This window comes from Bactrocera dorsalis, chromosome 3 (genome assembly GCF_023373825.1).
Source record: "Bactrocera dorsalis isolate Fly_Bdor chromosome 3, ASM2337382v1, whole genome shotgun sequence".
In the NCBI taxonomy this organism is placed as follows: domain Eukaryota; kingdom Metazoa; phylum Arthropoda; class Insecta; order Diptera; family Tephritidae; genus Bactrocera; species Bactrocera dorsalis.
Window position 1 is genome coordinate 24,358,628 of NC_064305.1, and position 7,977 is coordinate 24,366,604.

The following is a 7,977-nucleotide window of genomic DNA, read 5'->3' on the forward strand; positions in this document are numbered from 1 at the left end:
CATATTTCTCTGATTGTCAAAGTACATATATAACACTGAGGTTTAATTGTCATCAACCTCTTACGGAAAATTTTCTTAATATATCAAAACGGTATATTCTTGCATACTTCCAGGCGTGCATTAGAAGATAGCATATTAGTAAGCATAATGCAGCTATGAACAGGGTGGTGTTGATAAAAGAAAAAGGAGAAAATTTTGGACAATAATACCATGTTAACTTCTTCGCTTCTGCGAACATTCGTTGTTATTAGAAATACACGCTCTCTCAATTTTGATATCACATAACTCACACATTGACTGATATATACATATGCATAGTATAAAATACACTAAAAGGGCGAAAGGGGATTATTTACCCGATTTTAAGCATGAAGACATATTATTACCAGAAAAATATGCTTCTTAAGGTTCAATAAGATAACTTGCGATATATTATATATGGTATATTAAGTACGTGGGGTTTATGGGAACCAAATACCCGATTTTAGCATCAGAACACATTATTTCCAAGAAAAACAGTTCTTTAAATGTGATTGTTTTTTTCTGAAAGATTTTCCGGTAAAAAATTTCAAACTTTAAGAAGGACGTGTTATGCACTGAAATTGGTTGATATTGGTCCTGTAGTTCCTGAAATATGGGATTTCACCTAAAGGAGGGAATGAGTTCCTGTGAAGCTCATACATATGTGCCATATGAGATGTAAAATTTAATATTTGTAACTTATTTAATTAGTGAGTTATCGCGCATTTAGTAGTTTTCAACATAACTGTTATATTGGGAGGGGCGTGGTTAACATCTGGTTTAATATTTTCACAGTAACTAAAATATTGTGCAATATTCTAAGACTGCTTATAGAAAAGATAATAACACTCCGAGCAACTCCGACAAATGGTTTACAATTTAAATTACAAATAATTGGAATATTTTTACTTTTTTTCAGTTAAAACCGATTTAATTACCTTTGAATTCAGTAAAAGATCTACATACATACATATGTATTGTATAGGGTATTTCCAAGGAAATTTCATGACGGGACTGGAAAAAATGAATACTTAAAAAAAAAACACCCTTATGTACATACACTGAAAAATCTATATGGAATTTTGCACTGAATAGAATCTTTTGACCTGCAAAATGAAGAAAATAACTATTAATTAGTAAGCTAAATTTAGTTTATGAAATTTTTTTCACTCCGAAAAACTCCGAATTACTCCCAAAATTTAGGAGCGCACAATATTAAAATGCTTACTAATTATAATTACACATTTTTAGTATTTTAATTTATAATACAAGTTTCATCACTCCAATTTTCTGCTAATTTTTTGGGTACTAATTTTTTTTTATTTACTAATTATAATTAAAAAATTTTAGTACTCGTACATAAATTTACAACACAAATTCCATTACTCTGAAAGTCTCTAAATAGATTTTAAATTTCAAATATCCACATATTAAACCCAAACAACCAAACAATAAGTATTTTTTTAGTAAAAAAAGTGTCGCATCTAATTCTAAAAATCTTTTGACTATTTAATAAATTCCACGCGCTCAACGAGCCACTAAACTTGATTTTTAATTAACTCACAACGAAAATGAACATTTGTTCTAAGCTAAGCTCTTATTAAAGATTTGAATAGCAAATTTGTTTTTCTCGGGACGCAACTTACTACAAACAAACTAAACATATGTACATACATACATAGAAGACACAATACTCATAAGACACGCAAAGTAATATTTTATGATTGTTTAATGGCGTGCTCTCATGTTCTTAATTTTATGCTAATATATTCAATCGGCGTTGCTTATTAATGCGTGTGGCTTGGACTAGCAGCCTTTAATAGTGTTTGAATGCTAAACGGGTTATGCAATCAGCAGAAAAAATTCACAGCGGTACTGAGTGTTTGCGAAAACCTTTAAAAGCCGGTAGACCTATGAACTAATTTGGTATTTTTTATGAGTTCTTTTGTTAAATATTGATAATACATGAAACTGTGAAGAGCAATAAAAAGTAGACTATTACCATTCGATATACATATTTGTTGGTGGGTTATCACTTTGTGCGAACAATCGTTTGTCTTGTTTTTCCATTTCAATCCCACTACCCACCCCTACTTGTTATTCTTTTCCCTGAAAGCACTGACCCCTACATACGTCATTCGCTGTCTCGCCCACTCCAGATTCACGGTCGTGACGCATTCCTGCATGCGAGTACGTAATTTATTAAAAGCACGTACGTGATATGGAAACGGAGCGAAAGTGTACAAAAATTTGCTTTATGTGCTTTTAAAAAAGCTTAAGTATGTAATCGTCTTAAAGGTTGTAAAAATTCACTTTATCCACTGCGCTTTGGCAAGCGTAAGATTGTAAGTAATTACAGTTATATGACTTACATGTCGTAAGGAAGACGTTGAAGTGGATGAAAATTGTTGCAATGGAAATTTTTAGATATACTTTTAACAATTTGCTGAATATATAATAGGATACTTGGTCAATTTATGTACATACAAATACTATGTTAAAATTTAGTATAAACAATGAAATTTTTCGTAATCTTTAAAAATTATGGAAAATATTATCAGGAACGTTTACGGGGATGTTATTTGAAATTCGGACTAATTCGGAGTTTTTTCGGAGTTGATCGCGAATGACTCGAGACTCTCGTAAAACTATGTTTTCTTAAATATTTATAATTTATTAACTTTGATTATGGTAAAATTATGGTTTTTAGCAAGTTGCTTGTGTATTTGCAAAGCGAAAAATCTAGGAAATTCCCGCATATAACTAAAACCGCAAATTTTATAAAATAGAGGAGCTTAAAGAGCACACTATTTAAAAGTAATTGAATGTAACATTAAATGCACAGCGTTACGAATGCAATATTACGTTATTATTATTGTATGTATATACAAATATCTGTAAAAGTATTTGTGAGTAATGTATAAATAGTTTCGAAAATCGTGAAAAGTGTGCAATAGTAAGAAAAAGTCATAATAGCTCTCAATATTCCATAAATCAATTACAACTCAACATTTGGGTAAGTTTTGAGTTTTTCTAGTAACGTTTAAGATTATTGTTCAGTACTTTACTACAAAAATATGCGATTAACAGAAGGTTTCAAGACCGAACATACTCTTGTAGAAACCCTAGCGGTGATCTAGTAACCGATTTCCAGATCATACTAAAATTATGGAGGGAACACTTCTCCAGCCTGCTGAATGGTAGTGAAAGCATAACACCAAGAGATGGTGAACCTGATTCCCCAATCGATGATAATGGAGCAGACGTTCCATTGCCCAATCATGGAGAAGTTCGAAAAGCAATTGTCCATCCGAAGAACAACAAATCGGCTGGGGCCGATGGATTGTCGGCCGAGCTATTCAAACACGGCGGCGAAGTACTGTTTCAGTTTCTTTGAAGAATATGGTCAGACGATTGTTATTTAAGTGTGCTCTGCCTAATCCATAAAAAGGGAGATCCCAGAATCAGTGCTAACTACCGTGGAATAAGCCTCCTTAACATCGCGTGTAAAGTTCTATCGAGCCCATTGTGTGAAAGATTAGAGCGCACCGTCAATAAACTGATTGGACCTTATTAATGTGGCTTTAAACCTGGAAAACGAGCAACTGATCAGATATTCACTATGCGCCAAATCTTGGGAAAGAGAATCGAAACGCATAACCTCTTTGTTCATTTCAATCGAATTTCAAAGCTGACTTTGACAGCACGAAAAGGAGCTGCCTTTATGCCGCGATGTCTGAATTTTGTATCCCCGCAAAACCAATACGGTTGTGTAAACTGACGTTGAGCAATACCAAAAGTTGCATCAGGATCGGGAAGGACCTCCCCGAGCTGTTCGATACCAAATGAGGTTTCAGTCAATGCAACTCTCTATCGTGCGACTTCTTCAATCTGCTCTTAGAGAAAATAATTCGAGCTGCAGAACTTAATCGAGCAGGTATGTACAATCTTCTATAAGAAGAAGAATAATTTATAGTAAATCGGTGTTTTCGGGAATTAAACAGAAAATGTAATTTATAACTTTTTACGGTTTTTGTGGTTACAAAACCAAATATTAATGCTAATTTTCTAAGCATATTCCTTCTCACTATTTATTTGAGAAGTAACATACTTTTGTCGTCAACAATTCATAAAAAAGTAATGGTCTTACATATTTTATATTAAATGTCATATTCACCGACTTGCCAATTTACAATTTTACGTTTTTTTATACTCAACTTTTACCAAAATAATATGAAATATCTCTTCACTTTTACCTGTAAGCTAAGTGATTTGCTCTTGAAAATTTCCAAATATCATAGTAATTTTCTCGTCCTTAATATTATCTCTTTTAGCACAAATAATTCATACATACACACCTACATAACTGTTTCCACCCGAAATCTGGCTTAACAACTTTTTGCACATTTATTAACAAGTTTTCACATTTCCGGAGTGAAATATTAAAACTCTCCAAGTGTTAAGCAAAGGAGTGTAAAAAACAAATTTGTAATGAAAACAGCTTGTGGTAATTCCACAAATCTCGCACTGACACCTTTGGCTTAGCTACACAATTATACCACCCCCTTACTGCGGGGAAGCGCTGCTCACCTTCACTTAATTTGCATTTCAATGCTTTCTTAGGAAATCCCTTTAATTTGTGAAACTCTGGCATCTTCAGGTTTGCTATTTGCTTGTGCTTCAATGCGTTGTGCGTTTCTTCCCTGTAGCGAAGGCCATCAGTGCCAGCAAATCCTTTTTACTTTGCTGCTCATTACAATCTGGAAATCTCACTCAACATTTCAGTGGCATTTTCATTTCGCTTTTATTAATAATTTTCCTTTATGATAATAAAATTTTGTTATTATTTCACTGGTAGTGCCGAGCAACATGTCTTCGGCGCTTTGTTGCTTTTTCTTTTCCGTTTTATTAAAATGCATTCACTTCGCTGGGCACGCATGGACACCCCACTTCAAAGCGCCGACTTTCATTGCCACCTGTTTTTACTTTTTCACTTTACTTTTTACTTACTTTTCGCGCTCGCCGACTTGGCACATTCTTCCCTGTCTGCCAACGATGACTTAGCCTTGGCGCGATTTTATTATTAACACAACATCACCAACCACCATTCACACAATTTCCGCCCCTTCCACCTTCTCCAATTTCACTTTAATTTCACTTCAAAATGGTTCCCAAGCGATTTACAGATTTAACTGTTAAACAACTGTATTATTTTATTGTTGTAGTTGTTATTGTTGAAAATTTCATTTAGTTGTAACGTTTCAGAAGCTTCAACTTCAACTTTTCATCAACGCCACTTTTTTCTTCCTGTTATTTGTTTTTATTGTATTAGTTAAGAAAATCATTGCGAAAGCTATCAAAGTGCAACTTTTAACTTTTCTTCGTTGATTTGGCAACCAAAAATTACTTTTAAGTAGTTTTGTGGCAAAACTTGAAATTTAACCAACAAATTTGTAGGCAATTGTGGTTGTTGTGGCTTTGTTGTTGATTAGTTGGGAGCAGTGGTGAATGTGTTGAGAATGATGTTGTAAAGTATGGTGTAAGATGCATGATTATTAGAAGGGAGGGTACTCAAAACTAGATAAGATGTTCCTAAAATAGAATGACAGTCAGAGTGTTTCAGGTAACTGGAATGAATTCGGATTGCTATACAGAGACTTGGAACACACCAGCCACTACCACTTCCTTAATATAAATGCTTGCTCTTGGCGCTTAAAAATTTACGGCGTGAGGTCAAGAAGACTCGCCTTTCCTCTTAAAAACATTTTATTATTATTAATGGCATCACTCGCTCATCATTACTGTAATTCATCACACGCCCAGTCTAGTTGTTGAGGCACTTCCTAAAATTGGGGCACTAGCCTCTTTATAAACTCTCATTAGGCGCAGATATCACATTGATAATGTCTTTTACTTTGTACTACTATATACTCTCTTTCAATTTTAAAGATTTGTAAAATTTCAGCTCTATAGATAGATTCATATTTTATCCTATAAATGAATTGTTTAACTTCATATGAAGTCGCAAAAGCTGGAAGCTAATGGAAAAGAAAATTCGATCCAAAAAAGAAACTGAAGACGTGCTTAAAGTCATTGTTCAACTACGGAGCCGAGGAAACTTACCTACTGTCCTACATAAGAAAATACCACTAAGTTGGTATTTAAGTTTACATACAGTTGTCCAAACGAAGATATCGCTGTAAATAGGATCCGTATTTATTCCTCATCCATCATATTTGTTCTGTGTGTCTAGTACAATGATTCATTCAATCGCTTATGTTCCGTAGCGCCATTTACCATACAGTTAGAACAGTTGGAGTTCTCTCTGTCTACTAGTTTTGAGAGTTCCGATTTGATCAGCTTATGGAGTTTACTTATTATCAGTGCCGATTTATGGTCATAGAGGCTTGGCAAGCTTAGAACTTTAGTCATTGCTCAGCACTAAAGAAGTTGATTCAGTGCTTTTCTGTTTAGGAGAAAAAACGTGGTGTAATGGTGACCTAGAGAGAGAAAGTAATCATTCGCCCAACTAATCCCGATTAGAAAGTCAGCGATGCTACAGATTGGATGTTGCTGGCATCAGCAGTGATCCACCGTTGGTTTATTAGCACCTGATTAGAGCGATATTCAAAACCCCATCTCCAATCTTTCCACCCAACTGAAGCAACGTCTACGAAGTTGTCTTTGGGTATGATTGGCAGGAAATTCTGCATTCTTCGAATTTCAAAACTTTTTCAATTCCTTTGCCTGAAGTTCCTTCCAATTTAGTGTTACCTAAGATACCAACGATAGGTGCGAGTAATTACTAAATTTTATTTATAATGATAAGAAATATAACTACATCTACTACTACTATTCTGCACGTAGGCTAATACGCAAAAAATGTGGAGAGTAGACCGTAGTACACTGGAAGACCTAGTCAACACATATATATCTTCCAGGGTGTAAGGACGCTAACAACTCCTGTAGAAAATAGCGTAGACTACGTTATAACACAAGGAAGGACAAAATACTTTGGGCTCTCAACGGACGTTATTTTCCCAGCTATCTATAGCAGTGCTGCTATCATTCTTGATGACAATAAATGAATGATATATATTTAAGGCTTAACTATGTTTTATCGTAAATAGAACCGCATTCTAGGAAACGAAGTGGCTGATGAAATCCCCACAAGTGTCATGCGCCTAGCTATCAAATCAGCTAAGAAAATACGACAGACGGAAAAAAGGGCTGATGGATAGATCAGGGTGGGATGAAATGCGTTAGAGGCAAGCAGAAACACCAAGATCATGATCACAGAACATTTGAAATCGTTTCTACTTTTCAAGTGTTTTTTATGAATTATTTGTAATGTTATTTAAAGCTAGTCAGCTTTTTTTTTATTTATTTCTTCTTTTTAGCTATTTAGCTTTCATAATCTTCTTTTATCTGCTCCATTGCAGAATTACCGTTGAGGAATCAAATAAAAGAAATGGTCCAATACAATGGCCCAACTTCCAAGAGTAAAATAGAAAATGTAGTAATTGTTTGGGAAATCACACTTCGAATTATAGGGGTAGCCCTGCACCACACTAGTATATAGTAAATAGACACACTAATCTTGACATAATATCTCCTAGTAAGCCGACTTATTGGCCTAGTGATCGTAACAAAATATCAGATTTAGTTGATTTTGCTGTATTCAAAAAAAAACATAAATCGCACATAACAGTTGATACATGATACATGTACCCAGAGGATGGAGTCATGTGTAGAAGTTCACGCTAGTGAGAAAAGTTCCCTGATCGCCATTCACTTGGAGGTGGCTAGAAACGATTTTTTTTACATATGGCTCAAGCAGCTCACGATTTCCGGCCTTTGAAGGACATCCGTTTGAAGGCGAGCTAAAGTGAGAAGGCGAAACATTCCCTACATAAGGAATGAAAAGAAACAACAAGAACCGATCAGATATTCACC